The 21,446-nt window shown below is 40.2% G+C and overlaps 1 protein-coding gene across 1 annotated transcript in view; it reads left to right on the top strand.

Moving 5' to 3' along the window:
• LOC134324835 (signal-induced proliferation-associated 1-like protein 1) overlaps positions 1–21,446 on the top strand; it is a 92,666-nt gene that overhangs the window by 9,073 nt on the left and 62,147 nt on the right. The window lies entirely within an intron of this gene.

The following is a 21,446-nucleotide window of genomic DNA, read 5'->3' as shown; positions in this document are numbered from 1 at the left end:
TTTGCATTGTAATTAAAGGCTGCAGAAGTGCAAAAATAGTAACAGCACCACCTATAATTATCCCTTTAAGGGACTCAAACTTTATAACAATAACGATATCACAATAATGAACAATAATTAAAACAAAATAGATCTAAATTATCTATATCATTTTCTATCTATATCTAAGAATAGCTCACAAACAACTTTTATTTTAAATAATGTTCAGCAGAACCTCCTTACATTAGGAAAAAAACTACAAAAAGTTCTTTACAGGTTTCTTAAAAGGAACACGAGCCTGTACTGGTGTTTCCACCACTGAGTGAGTCTGTATCAGTATCTACATGGGGGGGCTTTGATTTTGTCCTCTTGTGATTTGGGGGGTGGATACAACATTTTAAACATTTAAGGATGTGTAATGTGTCATTTTAGTCCCATAAAACTTTCAAACTGTATTAACCACTATTATGTGTCGTAGAATGATTCGATTCTATTGAACGGCCCTTTAAGCCAAAATAAAGGAACCGATTCGCGCATTTGGGAGTCGTTACAAACATACGGCTCTTTAAAAGGAACCGAGACAAAATATCCGACTCCCTATCGCAGAATTCACTGCAGCAGTTTCCCAGACGCCGATCGTGTTTGCGCTTTTTATTACTGAATCTAACTGTTACCGTGTATAATCCTTGTTGTCTTCCGTTGACCGTTTTAGTTTTCGCTGGTTTTGGACTCTACCTGATTTTGTACACTGTTTTGCCCTTTTTATATTAAACTTTCCCTGATTTATATTCTGCGGGCGTCTGGTCAGATTCTGCTTCGTGACATGTTGGTATTTTAATTAAAATATAAAGTATGTAAACAATCGCGATTGTCACATTCTAACATCGGGTGAAAACGTTCATGCGAATTAACCGAATTAATCGTGAAAATCGCCCAGCCCTACTTTCAACCATAAGTGCCAATTCTGTAGGAGCGTTCCATTCACCCCAGTTGTTCCTATGAAGTGCATATATTAGAGAGCAGAATATTTATAATAATAATAATTAGGTACTGTTAGATACTGTATACTGTCAGTGCAAAGTAAAGATAGAATCCCAAAATTGTTATTTTTCAAAGGTTTAATCTAATAAGAGAGATATAAGTAAACATTAGCACCATGCATAAATAAGAGTAAAATATTGTGCCGTTATCAACTAGTCGTGTGTTCAGATACGGGCTCAGATACAGAGATGTTTTATCATAGCTTTAACCTGAGTGCTTTATTTTGCTTTTGCTTTGGCAAGTAGCCAATAATCACATTCTTTTTTTTAATTAAAGAGCAACATGCCAAAGTGTTTTAATATAAATTGGATGCAATACAAAATAGTGTTTACCTTTCAGGAACGTGATAGTGTTTAGTTATCACATTCCTGTAAATGAGCTTTTTGCTATGAAAAAATGAATTAGTAATCTATTAGTTACATACAAGTGCCTGTGAATGTGGCTATAAATAGGGAATGAAATTGATTTTACGAAATTGAGTTTGTACAACACAAAAATGATCTTAAATAAGGGTGGCACGGGCGCCCAGGTGGCACAGCGGGATATTCCGCTTGCACACCAGCACCGAGTTTCTAAACTCCCCGGTTTGAAACTCGGTGTTGCCACCGGTCGGCAGGGCGCCATCTAGCGGCCATAATTGGCAGTGCCTGCAGCAGATACTAATTGGCCACCGAATCTGCAGGGTGGGGGCCGGACTATGTGTGGGTTGGTGGTTCTTCATACGCTGTGTAAGGACCCTGACTGGCGGAAGAGACGCCTGTGCAGAATGCATGGGCGAGAAGAGGAGTGTCGAAAGAGGCGTGTACAGCGTCGTGCTCTGGGGAGAAAATGCATAAAATACGGGCGGCACGGTGGCTCGGTAGCACTGTCGCCTCAGAACAAGAAGGTCCTGGGTTTGATTCCCAGGTGGCGCGGTCCGGGTCCTTTCTGTGTGGACTTTGCATGTTCTCTTTGTGTCTGCGTGGGTTTCCTCCGGGAGCTCCGGTTTCCTTCTCAGTGAGTGACTGTGTTTAACATTGAACTTAAACTGATGAATCTGGTGTAACCAGTAACTCCCTGTCCTGTCATGAACGTAACCAAATTGTGTAAAACATGATGTTAAAATCCTAATAAATAAATAAAAAATAAAACTGGTAAAGGCACTCAGGTGGTGCAGCGGTCTATTACTGTAGCTCACCATCATTGGGATCCAGGATCGATTTTAAAGAGAGCTATGGGCCATCAAGATTTAATAAGTTTCTTATTTACGACCTATATTAACAACAACTATATTAACATGATAAACCTTGCCGCTCAGGTGGCCCAGCAGTAAAAACACATGCTGGAACCAGAGCTGAGACCTCTAATACATCGTATCGAATCTCAGCTCTGCCTGCCGGCTAGACTGAGCAGCCACATGAACAACGATTGGCCTGTTGTTCAGATAGGGGCAGGGCTAAGCCGGATGGGGTCACTCTCTCATGACTGGTGCAATTACGACCTCTGCTGGCTGATTGATGGCTCCTGCACAGAGATGAGAAAAGAGTGCCCTTTAGGGTGTGTCTCTCCGTACATGGGGCTGAGCTGCACTGCACTTGTCAAAGTGTAGGTGATGAGATGCATACGGCATGCTGCCCACATGTCGGAGGGGGTGTGGGTTAGCTTCGTTCTCCTCAATCAGAGCAGGGATCGACATTGGTGGAGAGGAAGCGTGACGCAATCGGGCAATTGGACACGCTAAAAAGAGAGAAAAAGGGGAGAAAATGCATAAATAAAATAATTTAAAAAATAGTAAACCTTACAATGTGAATTAATTACATTTAGTTAATTTGCTTTATTTGGTACTATTTAACATCTAGAGCACATGTGTCAAACTCAAGGCCCGTGGGCCAAATCTGGCCCGCCATGTTGTTTTATGTGGCCCGCGATAGCTTAAAAGATGTATGATTGTCTTTAAATACACTGTTAAATCATACATAAACTGCATCTCCCACAGTGCATGCCGATTTTGTGACCCGCAAAGTGATCGCATCCCGCTACTAGATGGCAGTGTTTCCACATCAGCGTTTAACTGAGGCGGTTTTCCAACAAGTGTAGTTGAGAAATATTTCCAAATAAAAATGGGAAAGTGAATACAAGTGTGTGCTTCGAGAAAAAAATCTGATACATCTCTTGTGTTATGAGGCGTGTCTGTAGTAAAGGAGTACAATATAAATGTAGATATATGTTATAAATGTACAGTATAAATTTGGCATTTTGACACCAAACACAGAATTTAGCCTCCAAGAAAAACAACAAATTGTCCAAGACTTAAAAGGCAGACTGCAATCACAGCAGGATACGTTACAATCGGCCCTTTGAGGGCCATCATAATGCAGATGTGGCCCTTGGTGAAAATGAATTTGACACCCCTGATCTAGTGTGTTATCATGTAGTGCAGGGGTCCTCAAACTTTTTAACTTAAGGGCCGGATTACTGTTCTTCAGTGTTTTGGGGGGCCGGACCGCAGATAAACACACCCCAAAAAAAGCTATTTACTATGTATACTGGATGTATTGTCTGCTGTGTATACCTGTAGTATAATTTTACTTCATAATGATAATGCAGACATTTTATTTATTTTAATCATTTCCATTATCCCAACTCATACAGTGTTTCCCCAAAAATCAGTGTGAACTGTGAACTGCTTTTGCCTGACGAGACAGTCAGCATCAGGTTCCATATTTGTTACTGCCAGTCATAATAGGTAATAAGTGTTGATGAGTGAGTCTGAATCTGGTTGGAGATTTAAGGTGTTTAAACTTCGATAAAGTCTGCTCACAGGTGCAGTGGTACCTCGGTATACGTCCTTAATCCGTTCCAGATCCTTGAATTCATACCAAACAGGACGTGTACCAAACAAATTTTTCCCATTAGAAATAAAGGGAAAATGATTAATCCGTTCCCATAAAAAAAAATCCTATTGTTATTGACATATTATACGTTGATGGGGTTGTATAAAATAATTTATAAAACAGATAGTTCCAGTCCTAAAATCTGATTGGCTGAGCTGCGTTCAAAGCTGTTGTAAAATCCCCGATATACGCGCACCTATGACCACCTCACATCATTCCATATTAATACGCCACTGAAAAGAACAAGTACAAACTTGGTTGAACACTATGTACTATACATGGAAATGTCCAGATTAATATAAACAGTAATCTTAATCATTAAGCGGGTGTTTCATCCAAGAAATAATGTAATAGTTTGCGAATGTTATGTTCGCCCTCATGTTGCTTAATCTAATCTTATCTTATCTTATCAACACGGCACACTGTGAACGCTCGTGGCTTTGTCTCGCGAGAGGTAAACAAGGGTCGCGCGCGGTGTCATGACTCATTTTGACCCGTACAAGTTCTAGCACGCGAGTTGTATTCCAAACAAAGGTCGTATACCAAGCAACATTGTTCGCGTCCAAACAGGACAATAATTCCTGAATCTGCCTGTAGTTAAGAGCATTAGTTTTAATGAAATTAACACAGGACACAACGATTTTCATAATGAAATTCCATTTAACTGCTTTGCAACACAGTGCAGTGGCTGCGGTCAGTCATCTCTCTATTGATACTCACAATCACTCCTCTCGCAGAACCCACCATGCTTGGAGCGCCACCCGTTGGATCGCTGCCGTATAATCTACGGAGACTCCAGGTGGCCAATTTTTGTTTCCTCTGTTATTTTTTTCCACTATAATACTATGAGTTTAGAGATGAACAGGGGCCAGACAACATGTATTGCTGCTGTGGTTAAAGGGGCCGGTTAAATGAAAGCATCGGGCCGTAGTTTGATGACCCCTGATGTAGTGTGATTTACATCATGCACTAGATGCCTATTAGGTGTTATGGGCTACTGAATAGCAGAAGAAAAGCTGTAGTGTTTGTTAGTATTGTCTAGTGTGCTATATTAGAGTGTTTAGGTGTTTTACTTACACTCGTTGCTAACAGGTATATTAGATTATTTATTAAAAGTAATTATATGCTTACAAATTTGAGGAAACAGTTGGAGGATGGTATTTTTATGTTCTAGAGGTTGTAGTACATACCTGCTGTCTGATATCTTGTCTGTGCCTTCTGGCGATGTGTAATTTTCACATAGTGCAGCTGATGATTAGATATCAGTGTGATCCATGTGTTTAGTAGCAAGCTGAACATTTTTACTTTCTTGCCCTACAGGGGTACGGTTTTAAAGAAACCCGCAAACAACACAGACGAGATTGTAAGCCCAGTGGTTTAGGAACTTACTGTATAACTTTGTATGAATCTGTGATAAGTTGTGTAATTGGACGGTGTAAGTGTTCCTTTGTTTTATATTAAATTACAGCAATTCAATGTTCAGTCTTTTATCATAGAAGAAAGATGGTTTTTTATACTGAATTGCACACTTTGGATCTATATTTAACTGCTTTGCTTGAGTTTTAGGGAAATTCCATCTCTAAACTATCAAATATGAGGAGCACTCCCACACAACCATGGCATTGTTTCATCTGTGGGATAGAGAAATTCTTGAACTTAAGAGGCTGCAGAGAATTTAGGTTTAATCTTGGTCTGAGACATTTTGCAAGTTAAAGGGGACATAAACATCCTAATGTTGACGTGTTTTGAGGGGATTCGTAGAGACCCAGTGAGCCATTTAGGAGGAATTAATGTACGAACTCTAGTTTTGTTAATGTGGACCACTTGGTCGGGCATCTTCCCTGCTGAATCCTGGCCCGCACTTACCAGATGCTCTGCTGTGAGACGAACAGCTGTTAAGCGCCTATGGTCTATGTAAGTCTATGTAGAGACCCACCAACAGTTGATTAAACTTTTATCTGCTTTCACTAAGTCACTAAGGTAATTTGACATTAATATCCGCAGTTGCTGTGGCTGAAACAGGCTGGAACAGTCTGATACAGTAGTTTGTGGTATTGCTCGTTTACCAGCTGTAGTGGGCAAATAAAACAGTGAGGTCACATACCAGAGCTAAGAACAATATAACGTTAGATCAATATCTAGTTTGAACCCCACATCTTTAAGATATGAGACTGTAAAGCAGGGGTCCTCAAACTTTTTAACTTAAGGGCCGGATTACTGTTCTTCAGTGTTTTGGGGGCCCTGACCGCAGACGAAATAGTAAACACACCCCAAAAAAAGCTATTTACTATGTATACTGGATGTATTGTCTGCTGTGTATAACTGTAGTATAATTTTACTTCATAATGATAATGCAGACATTTTATTTATTTTAATCATTTCCATTATCCCAACTCATACAGTGTTTCCCCAAAAATCAGTGTGAACTGTGAGTCTGCTTTTGCCTGACGAGACAGTCAGCATCAGGTTCCATATTTGTTACTGCCAGTCATAATAGGTAATAAGAGTTGATGAGTGAGTCTGAATCTGGTTGGAGATTTAAGGTGTTTAAACTTCGATAAAGTCTGCTCACAGGTACAGTGGTACCTCGGTATACGTCCTTAATCCGTTCCAGATCCTTGGATTCATACCAAACAGGACGTGTACCAAACGAATTTTTCCCATTAGAAATAAAGGGAAAATGATTAATCCGTTCCCATGAAAAAAAAATCCTATTGTTATTGACATATTATACGTTGATGGGGTTGTATAAAATAATATATAAAATGGATAGTTCCAGTCCTAAAATCTGATTGGCTGAGCTGCGTTCAAAGCCGTTGTAAGATCCCTGATATACGCGCACCTATGACCACCTCACATCATCCCATATTAATACGCCACTGAAAAGAACAAGTACAAACTTGGTTGAACACTATGTACTATACATGGAAATGTCCAGATTAATATAAACAGTAATCTTAATCATTAAGCGGGTGTTTCATCCAAGAAATAATGTAATAGTTTGCGAATGTTATGTTCGCCCTCATGTTGCTTAATCTAATCTTATCTTATCTTATCAACACGGCACACTGTGAACGCTCGTGGCTTTGTCTCGCGAGAGGTAAACAAGGGTCGCGCGCGGTGTCATGACTCATTTTGACCCGTACAAGTTCTAGCACGCGAGTTGTATTCCAAACAAAGGTCGTATACCAAGCAACATTGTTCGCGTCCAAACAGGACAATAATTCCTGAATCTGCCTGTAGTTAAGAGCATTAGTTTTAATGAAATTAACACAGGACACAACGATTTTCATAATGAAATTCCATTTAACTGCTTTGCAACACAGTGCAGTGGCTGCGGTCAGTCATCTCTCTATTGATACTCACAATCACTCCTCTCGCAGAACCCACCATGCTTGGAGCGCCACCCGTTGGATCGCTGCCGTATAATCTACGGAGACTCCAGGTGGCCAATTTTTGTTTCCTCTGTTATTTTTTTCCACTATAATACTATGAGTTTAGAGATGAACAGGGGCCAGACAACATGTATTGCTGCTGTGGTTAAAGGGGCCGGTTAAATGAAAGCATCGGGCCGTAGTTTGATGACCCCTGATGTAGTGTGATTTACATCATGCACTAGATGCCTATTAGGTGTTATGGGCTACTGAATAGCAGAAGAAAAGCTGTAGTGTTTGTTAGTATTGTCTAGTGTGCTATATTAGAGTGTTTAGGTGTTTTACTTACACTCGTTGCTAACAGGTATATTAGATTATTTATTAAAAGTAATTATATGCTTACAAATTTGAGGAAACAGTTGGAGGATGGTATTTTTATGTTCTAGAGGTTGTAGTACATACCTGCTGTCTGATATCTTGTCTGTGCCTTCTGGCGATGTGTAATTTTCACATAGTGCAGCTGATGATTAGATATCAGTGTGATCCATGTGTTTAGTAGCAAGCTGAACATTTTTACTTTCTTGCCCTACAGGGGTACGGTTTTAAAGAAACCCGCAAACAACACAGACGAGATTGTAAGCCCAGTGGTTTAGGAACTTACTGTATAACTTTGTATGAATCTGTGATAAGTTGTGTAATTGGACGGTGTAAGTGTTCCTTTGTTTTATATTAAATTACAGCAATTCAATGTTCAGTCTTTTATCATAGAAGAAAGATGGTTTTTTATACTGAATTGCACACTTTGGATCTATATTTAACTGCTTTGCTTGAGTTTTAGGGAAATTCCATCTCTAAACTATCAAATATGAGGAGCACTCCCACACAACCATGGCATTGTTTCATCTGTGGGATAGAGAAATTCTTGAACTTAAGAGGCTGCAGAGAATTTAGGTTTAATCTTGGTCTGAGACATTTTGCAAGTTAAAGGGGACATAAACATCCTAATGTTGACGTGTTTTGAGGGGATTCGTAGAGACCCAGTGAGCCATTTAGGAGGAATTAATGTACGAACTCTAGTTTTGTTAATGTGGACCACTTGGTCGGGCATCTTCCCTGCTGAATCCTGGCCCGCACTTACCAGATGCTCTGCTGTGAGACGAACAGCTGTTAAGCGCCTATGGTCTATGTAAGTCTATGTAGAGACCCACCAACAGTTGATTAAACTTTTATCTGCTTTCACTAAGTCACTAAGGTAATTTGACATTAATATCCGCAGTTGCTGTGGCTGAAACAGGCTGGAACAGTCTGATACAGTAGTTTGTGGTATTGCTCGTTTACCAGCTGTAGTGGGCAAATAAAACAGTGAGGTCACATACCAGAGCTAAGAACAATATAACGTTAGATCAATATCTAGTTTGAACCCCACATCTTTAAGATATGAGACTGTAAAGCAGGGGTCCTCAAACTTTTTAACTTAAGGGCCGGATTACTGTTCTTCAGTGTTTTGGGGGCCCTGACCGCAGACGAAATAGTAAACACACCCCAAAAAAAGCTATTTACTATGTATACTGGATGTATTGTCTGCTGTGTATAACTGTAGTATAATTTTACTTCATAATGATAATGCAGACATTTTATTTATTTTAATCATTTCCATTATCCCAACTCATACAGTGTTTCCCCAAAAATCAGTGTGAACTGTGAGTCTGCTTTTGCCTGACGAGACAGTCAGCATCAGGTTCCATATTTGTTACTGCCAGTCATAATAGGTAATAAGAGTTGATGAGTGAGTCTGAATCTGGTTGGAGATTTAAGGTGTTTAAACTTCGATAAAGTCTGCTCACAGGTACAGTGGTACCTCGGTATACGTCCTTAATCCGTTCCAGATCCTTGGATTCATACCAAACAGGACGTGTACCAAACGAATTTTTCCCATTAGAAATAAAGGGAAAATGATTAATCCGTTCCCATGAAAAAAAAATCCTATTGTTATTGACATATTATACGTTGATGGGGTTGTATAAAATAATATATAAAATGGATAGTTCCAGTCCTAAAATCTGATTGGCTGAGCTGCGTTCAAAGCCGTTGTAAGATCCCTGATATACGCGCACCTATGACCACCTCACATCATCCCATATTAATACGCCACTGAAAAGAACAAGTACAAACTTGGTTGAACACTATGTACTATACATGGAAATGTCCAGATTAATATAAACAGTAATCTTAATCATTAAGCGGGTGTTTCATCCAAGAAATAATGTAATAGTTTGCGAATGTTATGTTCGCCCTCATGTTGCTTAATCTTATCTTATCTTATCTTATCTTAGCAACACGGCACACTGTGAACGCTTGTGGCTTTGTCTCGCGAGAGGTAAACAAGGGTCGCGCGCGGTGTCATGACTCATTTTGACCCGTACAAGTTCTAGCACGCGAGTTGTATTCCAAACAAAGGTCGTATACCAAGCAACATTGTTCGCGTCCAAACAGGACAATAATTCCGCTATAATACTGTGAGTTTAAAGATGAACAGGGGCCAGACAACATGTATTGCTGCTGTGGTTAAAGGGGCCGGTCAAATGAAAGCATCGGGCCGTAGTTTGATGACCCCTGCTGTAAAGCTTTAGTTTGAGATGGTATAATATTACAGACTTTACTGTACAAACCACAGATTCAAGTGCTTGCTTCAAACCCTAGCATTGCGGCTAACAGGAAGATTCTCTGCCTTCAACAAAGAACTGCTCGCCACTTAAGAGGCAAAGTGTGAATCCTGTTATCTAATCTATTATTTAATCTATTAAAATCTATTGCTGCATCCAGAGGCAATGCAAATGTGACCCCCCCCCCCCCCCCCCTTGCATCAATTTTTGATTTGAACTTTTCTTATTTTCCATTGAGTTAGCTAATGAAAGCTAATAGTAAACATTAGCTAATGTAAACTAGTAAAATAATGTGTTTTTTTTCAAGACTGCCAACCTCATGACGTCACATGGACAAGATGGCATTATGCTTGTTACACTTGTTGTGAAATGTCTAGGGATGTCCCGATCACGTTTTTTTTGTTTCCGATCATTAATTTTGATCCCGATCCGATACTGAGTCTCAAACCGATACTTTTCTAGATATTTTCTAGATATTGTCTAGATAAGAACTAGATAATACTGTTCACACAGTGCACACTTCAAGTACATTACAGTTATTCAAATTAATCCAATGTATATGTTTAACAACTGAATAGCTCTGCAGTGCTGTAGGAAAAAAATTGCCTGCATCCAAGCTGTTGCTTAATGTTCTTTTATTTTTACAAAATAAAAGTAAACAAACTTGTGCAGCATTGTAGTAGTAAAACTAGAACACTCAAAATGAAGTGAAGGTTCTTTTTGAGGAAAATCAGCATCTCTGCCGTGTTAGCGGACAGCCGGTTCCTCTGCTCATCATATAATAATAAACTCGCTGTATTCAACTGCGTGTTTAATTTTTAGGTGCCGTATCAAATTGGTAGATCGTTCGGTTAAATGATATCTGGTTTGTTTATGAGCCACCGTACTTGTAGGCGTGTTGTAATTAAGTGAATCAGAGTGCTTAATACTGAGATGTCGTTCAGTCTTGTAACATGGTAACGCTGTATGTTATGGTCCCTGAAGTTGTTATACTCAGATTAAAAGTTATTGTTTTGTAAACCGGAGTGTTCCTTGACTCACACACCATATAAATAGTACAATTCTACAGTAATGAACGCAGCTCTGCTCCTACCGCCTCGTGAAACGCTCGCATTGCAGACATTTCACTTCGCTGTTGGACTCTCCGTTTACGACACCTGCTTGACCGCTTATGTAAATAAAAATTCTGCCTTAGGATCGGCCTTAGTAAAGCCGATACCGATCAGTTAAAAAATGCCTTGATCGGGCCCGTTTCCGATCTTTGAGATCGGATCGGGACGTCCCTAGAAATGTCATTTTAATATAGTTTCGCTGACCGTTAAACCTGTATGGATTCCTAGAGTGGGAATCCGTTTTGGGAATCCATCTTTTGTTCTGACTACATCTGTTGTTTCATATCCCCTTAGTAGGGCAGTTGTAGCCTATTGGTTAAGGTACTGGACTAGTAATGGCAAGGTTGCTGGTTCAAGCAAGCCACTGCCAGGTTGCCACTGTTGGGCCCGTAGGCAAGGCCCTTAACCCTTAATTGCTTAGACAATATACTGTCACAGTACCGTAAGTCGCTTTGAATAAAAGCATCTGCTAAATGCCGAAAATGCTCAATAGGTTTATATACACTTTGGCCTTTGCTGCACAGAGACGGGGAATAATGGAGAGCAGTGCAAGACTCTCCTTATGAGATTCATATCCCTGTGTGAACTGTAAACTGGTTAAAGGAAGGGGTGGCTACTACACACAAGTCAAAGGGGGATACGTTAGGTCAGAGTAGGGGTCTGCAGAAGTAGAGGAGATAAAACTGGGTAACTGCATATGACCAGGTTGCAGTTTAACCAATTCTGTTGGTTGTCAGAACAGATTTGAATTTTTTAGTACTGTAATTCCAGAAGCTTTGGGTCGTTGTCCTGTTAACACTCATACGTCAGGAATTCTGTTTACTTTTTGCAGTGCACTAGGTTCTCTGGCAGAAAGAGAGCCCTAGGGTATAATACTACCACCACCACCGTTCTTGGCAGTAGGTACACTCAGGTTAGGTTTAAATGCCTTAACTTTATTCCTCCAAATGTTGTAGTCATTGTGGCCAACTGTCTATATAAACAATTCTTCAACGGCACTGAACACCTTGGGAGATATTCCTACCTTTCTTACGTTTTAGATGCTTTGTACATAAAGAACACTTAGGCATGATCCTCTTGGAGTACTATTAAATAAATATAATTGCAGTATGTATTACCCAGTCTAATCCAGTGAGTTGTATTTAGATAACAGGAAACCTCTAGTACAATCTGCTACATTTTGGGGAAGTTAATGCTGTGATTAAATGGATTTGCAAGTCAGTGAGTCCTGGCTTTGCTTTGTGGCCATTGTTTGAGTAATAAATTGACTTTGGTATCTGTTGAGGTGTTTGGAGCAGTAAAGCATAGTGTATATACTGTACGTAGAAGTAAGATTGAGCAGCCAATTAGGAAAGCAACAGTGCCATGTAAGCTCAGCCAGTACACATAATGTCATTTATGTCTGAGTGTGATGTAAAAGCTGAACAATAAAAATGACACCCTGGCATAGTATAACACTCTTAGCGATTTTTGCCTGCTTGATACGTTCCTCTTTCTGATATCCGGCGGTGATGCCATTACTTCACAGCCATTACAGTGCTTGTGCCCTGAGGGTGCGCTTACTAGACAATGTGAATCAATGGAAACAGCCACGCTTTTCCTTTGAATTGTCAGTCCATTATTTCACAAACAATGGTACTTGCTGGCACAGAACCTTGCGTGACCTGTCGTTCCACCTTAAAAGGGTAAAAGAGTTTTCCTAAAAGGATTCAGAAAGCTGTTAATTACATGTTACAGAAGTGTCTAGTTACAGGAATTCTACTTCACGTTTGTCAACAACTGCTAATGTTACCCATGTTGCTCCAATCCTAATAGTCTTTCTAATTTGGTGAAGGGAAAAAGAAGACAAGATCTCAATCATGAATTATATAGAGATGGGTATCTTACTTTGGCTAAGTCTTGGGAACTGTACTAGGGCTGCCACAATTGGTTAACCTAGTCGATGACATAGACACATTTTCAATATTTTAAGTTGAAGCATCGTTTTTAACTATGTTTATAAATGATCCTTTTTAATTTCTACAATGTCTCCGTTCATATAACCATTCATATGATTTCTCTCAGCACTACTTGCTAAGTGCATAACCTAAGTTGTATTTGGTCAAGTCACTGGTTGTCTGCATTAAGCGCGGTCTTAAAAATTGCCAGAGGCTGATTGTAGAGAGTTTTCAAAGTAAAGCTAAACGTTTCCAAGGCCCAAATCATCAAAAGTTTGGAAATACTTAAAACTGGCACAAAACAAAAAGGTGGTTTGTACACTGTGCAAAGTTTGATGGTACCACAGCAGCACTAGCGCCATGTTGCACGTCTATATTGTTTCATTACGTTTCTTTTTCTTCATCATTGGTGTTTCAATGATGATGGTGGTGGTGGAGAATGAGGTCTCAAGCCATGTTTAACTGGCGTAAGATGTACTAGCGACCCCTTCTTTTTCACCCATGCATTCTGCACAGACGCCTCTATCTGCTAACCAGGGTCCTTACACAGCGTTTGAAGACCCCACCCACATAGTTCGGTCATCCCGTTCCCTAGCAGATACGGTGGCCAATTAGTGTCTGCTGCAGGCCGACTGGTGGCAACGGTGAGTTTCGAATCGAGGATTTCAGAATCTTGGCGCTGGTGTGCTAGTGTATTATCCTGCTGCGCCACCTGGGTGCTCTGCCCTGCATTAAATGTAAGCTTTGTGACTCAAGATGTAGTTTGTTTGTGTTTGTGACTATATTTTTATAGCCATAAATGATTATCTTATAACTGCCATCTATTTCAGTCAGTTAGCTTTTTCTGTTCTTTCTCCCTTCATCATTTCCATCATTTGCCAGTTGCTCGTTTTTGATTGTGAATCCGCTGCCACTTGCACAACCCCCGCTCTGATTAAGGACAGCGGGGTCACTTCTGACACGTATCTAATCTGCTTCTCATCACCTGCTCGGGTTGGGTTCCACACAGAGCCGTATCACGTACTGAGAGCCTTGCTTGGCACCCTGTGATTTATTTCCCCCGCTCCAATCTAGCAGGTGCCCGGACCAGTCCTGGAGATCACATATCACAGCGGCAGAGGGAAGGGATTCGATCCGACCTTCTCTTCCTCAAACATGGTCAGTTGTGTTTGTGTGGACGTCCAGCCGGGTCGGTGGCTTTGCTGAGATTCCAACTCCCGTTTCGAACGCAGTGCTAGTGTGGAACCACTGTTCTTTTGTGCTTGTGCTGTTGGTCCATGTCTGAAATGGAAATGAACTTACCATCAGCATTTTGGGCAAGCAGTAGCCTAGTGGTTAAGGTACTGAACTAGTAATCAGGAGGTAGATGTGCCGTTATTTCCTATGACATGTGGCGGTGCACAAAGCTTAACGTGACTTACTGTAGTAAATCAACGAGTGAGGAATTTCATTAGTGGAGAGAACCTATCAGCAGTAATAATTAAGAGAGGTTTAGTGTTTCTATGTCATTCTTTTAATACATTAAGTCACATCAAGCTTTTTTTTTTTATGATAAGCATTTTTGACTCTCTCGGAAATTTCTCAGACCCCCGAGCTATAACACAAGTTTAAAAGTGAAACAGGAGGAAGATCCAGCTAAACGTAGATACATGTGGAGCTTTCAGAGTGGATTTGATGATTATTCCAAACAAATGCTAATTTTGTCTCATATTCACACTTTTTTTTCCTCCGAATCCCCTCCCCCAATTTATCTAGCCGTATCCAATTACCCTGACTGCATTACGCTTCACCACCGATACAACCCTATACTCCTGACTGAGGAGCTTCGCAACTGACTTTTTACCTGCACGAGGCGAGTTCATATGCGAATCAGCCTTGTGCACGAAGAGCCACACCCTGATCAGCATTATACCCCAACCCTGCGCAGGTGCAGTCAATTAGCCAGCAGAGGTCGTAATTGCACCAGTCATGAGGAACCCTGGTCCGGCTCATCCCACCCTGTAAACAACAATTAATCGTTGTTCATGTGGCCGACCATGGAAGAACTGGGATTCAATACGATGTAATCACAATTTGATGACGTTTTACCGCACCGCTTAAGCCAAGCGCTGAACAAAGCAGCGGTCACACACACGTTGAGTTTGAGGTAAACGTCGATTTTAAGGGTACAAATTTCTCGACGAAGGGTGTCAAGTTTCAAAGATTTTGAGTTTAGGGGACGTCGAGTTACAAGGTACCACTGTAGAAGATACCTGAGCAGTTTGTAACTGTGATTTTACTCTCAAAGTTGAGCTTCTGTTTTATTTGTTGTTGCTGTTTAGTCCACACCCTTGCATGTCCCTGTTGAGTTGAAAGAGCCAATCAGGTGATGCACCCAGCATTGCAGACTCAGGAGAAAGAAGTGAACTATGTGGTTAAATCCCAAACCGCAGCACGGCTAAACGGAACATGTTTTGCTGTCTCGATTTTCTTTCCCAAGCCCGACTGTGTCTGAAAATAGTTAGCATTTGGCAGACTTCTGTCTAACCAGACAAGTGTAATGAGGCTTAAGAGAGGCAAAAGAAAGATGTACCCCATTTTAGAGCAGTGTGCCCTGCTGGGTGTTTTTTTTTTCCTCCTTTAGGAAAACACGCCTGAACATGTTTGCCTTGTATCTTCTTACCAGCGCTGTTGGAGAACTGTGCAGGGGTGCAAGTAGAGGCAGAAATATTTAGGTTTCGTTTAACACTGATATGGTTGTTGATTTTTCTGCCCAGACTGGCTGACACTGATAATAACTGTCAGGAAAAAATGAAAAAGGGGCTGTAAGTGGAAAACAACAAGGTATCATACAAACAAAATAATTTGGATTGAATGTAGTGATAAAATTATTGGTATATACACCGATCAGCCATAACATTCAAACCACCTTCTTGTTTCTACACTCACTGTCCATTTTATCAGCTCCACCTACCATAAAAAAAGCACTTTGTAGTTCTACAATTACTGACTGTAGTCCATCTGTTTCTCTGCATGCTTTGTTAGCCCCCTTTCATGCTGTTCTTAAATGGTCAGGACTCTCCCAGGACCACCACAGAGCAGGTATTATTTAGGTGGTGGATGATTCTCAGCACTGCAGTGACGCTGACATGTTGGTTGTGTGTTAGTGTGTGTTGTGCTGGTATGAGTGGATCAGACACAGCAGCGCTGCTGGAGTTTTTAAATGCCATATCCACTCACTGTCCACTCTATTAGACACTCCTACCTAGTTGGTCCACCTTGTAGATGTAAAGTCAGAGACGATCGCTCATCTATTGCTGCTGTTTGAGTTGGTCATCTTCTAGACCTTCATCAGTGGTCACAGAATGCCGTTTTACAAAGACACAGCAATGCTGATGGAGTTTTTAAACAACTGACTGTCACTGCTGGACTGAGAATAGTTCACCAACCAAAAATATATCCAGCCAACAGCGCCCCGTGGGAAGCGTCCTGTGACCTGATGAAGGTCTAGAAGATGACCGACTCAAACAGCAGCAATAGATGAGCGATCGTCTCTGACTTTACATCTACGAGGTGGACCAACTAGGTAGGAGTGTCTAATAGAGTGGACAGTGAGTGGACACGGTATTTAAAAACTCCAGCAGCACTGCTGTGTCTGATCCACTCATACCAGCACAACACACACTAACACACCACCACCATGTCGGTGTCACTGCAGTGCTGAGAACGATCCACCACCTAAATAATACCTGCTCTGTGGTGGTCTTGTGGGGGTCCTGACTATTGAAGAACAGCATAAAGGGGGCTAACAAAGCATGTAGAGAGACAGCTGGACTACAGTCAGTAATTGTAGAACTACAAAGTGCTTCTATATGGTAAGTGGAGCTGATAAAATGGACAGTGAGTGTAGAAACAAGGAGGTGTTTTTAATGTTATGGCTGATCAGTGTAAGAAGTCCAGGTGTAAAGAACAATTGATCAAACCCGGGCAGGTTGATCAGATTTCTGAATTATTTTTTTCACAGTGTCTCAGTTGGCAGCTTTGCTCTTGACTTATATTCACTGGAATCTTGTGTTAAGCAGAGCATGTGCTTATGGGTGTTCCACACACCACTCTGCTTTGACCAACCATTTGCATGACCCTCTGAGTCACGAGGTCAGTTTATCTGCAACAGTCAGCCGGCACCTCCAGTCAAGTCAAACAAACTAAACGCACATGCCTGCCGACCCACTGCTTTCAAAATAATCTATGTGGGGAAAAATGTCCTGTTTACTGTGGTCATTGTATGTACTCCCAGTTTTATCTGTGGCTTGTTTATTTTGATATATCGAAAAAGTAGGCTTGTGTCCTATATAGCAGTGGTTGTAGTTTTTGTTGGTCTGTCTGCTTTTATGGGTCAGACCTTTTATGTGAAGCTAAACATTGTTTACACATGAATACACTCATTCACTGCATTTACTGGTTCAATCACATTGTCATGCATTGTTACAAGATAGCAAACAACTAAAGAAAGGAGTCAGTGAAGTGGAGAATTTCCTCTGGGTGCTCCGGTTTCTGGTGTTTTCAGATTACCAGTAGTTGGATAGGCAGCTCTAAATTACCAAATGTTTTAAAAATCCCCACTCTGAGACTAATGTTAGTAGGTTTCTACCAAATATGCTTCCAGCCCCTGAAGCCGACAGAATTGACAGCCTTGCTTAAGGGTCCAACAGTGGCTGCATAGCAGAGCCTGGATTTGAACCGACAATCTTCCAATTGATAGCCCAAAGCTCTACCCACCGTCCAATAAGTCCATCTACAAGGAAACATCAGTACCTAGGAGTGCATTTTGCATTTTTCCCCATTCTCCCCTTTTAAAAATCCCCACTCTGAGACTAATGTTAGATGGTTTCTACCAAATATGCTTTCTTTTTTGTATCCTAAAAGAATTAAAGCACTCCGAAAGCCTTTGAAAATGTATTTTTGAAATAAATAATTAACAAAATCAGCTGTGTAACATTTGGGTGTTGCAGCATTTTTATGCACAAGCCCTCTGCTATAAAGACGTGGACAGTCGAGTCTTGGCAGTTTCACCAGCTGAGTTGGGCACGCTACAGATACAAATGGCCATGTCTGATGAAGAAAATGCTAGATTTTGTGTTTTCATCTTGAAATTACAACACTGGCCGCTCAGGTGACGCAGCGGTAAAACAGGCTAGCACACTAGAGCTGACATTTCGAACTCAATTCGCTTGTTGTTCATACAGGGTAATTGGATACGACTAGATTGGGACAAGAGTGTAGAACTTTCTGTAGGAATCCACAGCCATCTGAACAGGCCACTGTGTGTAACATGCATGTGGTAGATCCACAGAGGAGATGTTAAAGTAAACATGGTCAGTCTTAATATTTAGTTCAGTTTAACTTATGCTTTTTGCTATGGTTTTACCAGTTACGCAGTTTATCCAGTTTGCGGTTCGTTAGTGCTACAGTGTTTAGCCACCCAAACCCTGATACTGGTACTCTTTTATCAGAGAGGTGCTCTGTGTAGAGTTTTACCTCATTGCGTGTTTACACAACACACACAGTAGCAAACCTACTGGCTAACGTTACACCCAGAAAACAAGCAGCACTGTTTTGGCAGTTGAAGGCTACACTGGTACAGTGGTACCTTGAAACTCAACGTCTATTGGTTTCGGGAGTGGCGTCGAGTTTTAAAGGCATTAAGTTTCAAGGTATTTTTTCCCATAAGGATGTATGGGAAACCTGTTAATGTCCTCCATGGTCCCGTGGAACTGCATCTATTTTAAGTTAATGTAAAATAATGGGATTGATTTTGACACTTATACACTGAAAATAACACAAGTGTAATATAAAAAACACTGAAATATAATTGAAAACAGTTTAAATCAATATAAAATTCAATCAAATCTGCACCTTTACCTTTACTTCTTTATTGTTTCCTTATGCTTCTTAATTGTCGAGATGCCCGGTCTTGGAATACCGTTTTCGGTTCAGTAAAGGTGCATTTACATGAGAAACGGTAAAGTGCCCGTGAACAAACAACTAAATCACAAATCCACCAAATGCTCTGACTATTTTAAGCTCGTTTATACCGAATAAATGCTGTTGTTACTTTCATAAAAAAAATCAATAAACAAGAAATCCAAATAAGAGTGTAGCATCAATCCCAGAGAGACAATTGTAAAGCCCAAAGCACCGACTACAGGGTGTGCTGAGCAATAAACAAGTAATAAACACCACATTTAGAGATGTAAATGGAGGTAATCTCATTGCGTTTTATTGTTCCCTGTGAGGTGGTCCACTCCCAGACATTTTAAGCAGTCTGAGTGGAAGTAAATGGCTGTTTTAGTGCTTCTGTAATGTTCAGTCTATCTGAGCATGGCCATGTTACAAAAGAAACCTGAACCACTCCTCATATAATTTGTTTTTTGTCACTTAAATATGTAATCAGCTGTCCAATCACTAAATAGTAAATAGTATTAGTGGCATCAATAATAATGAGAGGAATGCCTTTGTCATGTATACATATACACATGTACAGTACAATGAAGCTGATGTCAGAGTGTAGGGTCAGCCGTTGTACGACGCTTCTGGAGCAGACAGAATTGAGAGTCCAACAGTGGCTGCATAGCAGAGCCTGGATTTGAACCGACAATCTTCCAATTGATAGCCCAAAGCTCTACCCACCGTACAATAAGTCCATCTACAAGGAAACATCAGTACCTAGGAGTGTACTTTTAACAGCATCCTACTCAATGTTACTGTGGAGCATTACGGACAGAAACATTAGCTTTAAATCTGAGTTAAGGTAAACTTATTTGCATTTTCCCCCCATTCTCCTCCCAATCTAGTTGTATCCAATTGCCTGATTACATTATGCTTCCTCTTTACTGATGCTGATCTCCACTTCTGATTTAGGAGAGTGAGACATGCGTCCCTTCCAACACGCGTGCAGTAGCCGACTGCATCTTTTCACGAGGCGAGTTCATATGCGGATCAGCTTTGTGTACATAGAGCGACACCCTGATCAACGCATCATTCCTTCTTGTAACTGCATCAGTTATGAGGTCCCTATCCAGCTTTCCACCCCTTATGAACAACAGCCAATCGTTGTTCATGTAGCCGCTCAGCCCAGTCGGATGGCAGAGCTGAGTTTCGAACCAAACACTGAAAGAATACTAGACAAAGAACGTGAATAAATAACCCGTACAAAATCTAGGTACCTATCTTGCCATGAGAATGACCAATGTGTAAACATGGCGTTAAACAACAAACAAAACAAACAAAAAATGTAATTGCTGTTGGCTTTAAAGCAAATTAAAAACAGCTCATGTTCATCTTGTATTTTTTTTGTTACATATTTTATATTTAATTCTATCATTGTTTATAATACATGATAGTTGGCTGTTTATGCTACTTTAGGACATTCTGAGGTATGATATTCATTGCAAACACATAATGTTGGCAGCCCTGACCAGTCCTAAAATCTAGGTGTGTCCGAACAATGTGTACCAGTCATATTTTAAGTGTTAGGTCAAGTATGAAGATAAGAGGGTGTTGCCAAATCTCTTCCTGTTTCTCTATTGTAGAGAAATGGCAGGTACATACACATTTGCAATGACGGCTGAATAAAACTGGTTTTAGTCAAAACACACATAGTTCTGACCACACATAGTTTGTTTTTGTTATTTACAAGAGATAAACAAGTAGTCGAAATCTCAGCCTGCCAGTTTAATGGTTATTGAATTTCAACTAATATCCAACTGTATAAATAATCAGTGGTTAACTTTTAACCATCAGGCTAGCCACCAATTAAAATATTATACACATCACTGACTTTCTTGTTATAAAGGCTTCAGGGTTTATAAAAATGTATTATAGCAGTGTTATGAATCAGTTACTTAAACATCAGGAGCAAAGCTAGTTTAGCATTCAGAATATATATTTAACCCCTTGGCTGTCCAGCCTATTTAAGTGCATTTTCCGCCTGAAGGACATACCTAGTTTCTACGGCTTTTCATTCAGAAAGTTTATAAGATGACACAAAATGTATACTTTGTTATATAAAACCCCTTAAAGTATCAGAAAAAACAGCTAAATGCCATGATGATATTTTACCATGCTCAAATGATGATAAAAAAAACCAAAAATGTATTATTTATTTTTCCTTTTTTTTTTTTTTATCCAAAGTTTCAGTGTGTGTAAGTAGGAATGCAGGTCTGCAGTGTCATTTCCAACACTTTATTCCTGTGGCAAATGTTGTTTACTATCACTATACCAGTTAGCTTGTAACTAATTCTGATCTGGAGTTATTGTAGTTGGAGTAAAAGGATGCCTCGTTGGTCTCCAAATGTCTCCAAAGCTTTCCAACTCAAAATAAACAGATTATACTGCAGACAAAATGTATAAGATGAATTATTTGCACTTTATAAAGTCATTATTTAAAACATTTGTGCAATTTTGGCTCTACAACTCTCCCACACTC

The sequence above is a fragment of the Trichomycterus rosablanca genome, chromosome 13 (genome assembly GCF_030014385.1).
Source record: "Trichomycterus rosablanca isolate fTriRos1 chromosome 13, fTriRos1.hap1, whole genome shotgun sequence".
NCBI lineage: Eukaryota > Metazoa > Chordata > Actinopteri > Siluriformes > Trichomycteridae > Trichomycterus > Trichomycterus rosablanca.
The sequence above is the reverse complement of the archived record's forward strand: the minus strand, read 5'-3'. Positions and strand labels throughout refer to the sequence as shown.